The following is a 201-nucleotide window of genomic DNA, read 5'->3' as shown; positions in this document are numbered from 1 at the left end:
CCTCTCCTCATTTCACCGATTCCGTTATTCCCTCTCATCTCACTCACCTCATCTCACGCACTGTCCCCATTCACCTCCCATTCCCCGTATCACTTCATTTTCATTCTCACTTCACTCCTCTCCACCCCCCCCCCCTCCTTTATCTCTCTCTCCTCCCTTTTCTGTATCCCATCTCCGCACAATAAAATTCCCTCTCCCTTA

The 201-nt window shown here is 50.2% G+C and overlaps 1 protein-coding gene across 1 annotated transcript in view; it reads left to right on the top strand.

Annotated features, from left to right (window-relative positions):
* Nucleotides 1-201, top strand: part of LOC119586683 (T-box transcription factor TBX1-like) — a gene marked incomplete at its 3' end in the record, with an annotated part of 52,795 nt that overhangs the window by 51,386 nt on the left and 1,208 nt on the right.

The sequence above is a fragment of the Penaeus monodon genome, chromosome 21 (assembly GCF_015228065.2).
Source record: "Penaeus monodon isolate SGIC_2016 chromosome 21, NSTDA_Pmon_1, whole genome shotgun sequence".
In the NCBI taxonomy this organism is placed as follows: domain Eukaryota; kingdom Metazoa; phylum Arthropoda; class Malacostraca; order Decapoda; family Penaeidae; genus Penaeus; species Penaeus monodon.
This window is presented reverse-complemented; position numbering and strand designations above follow the sequence as displayed.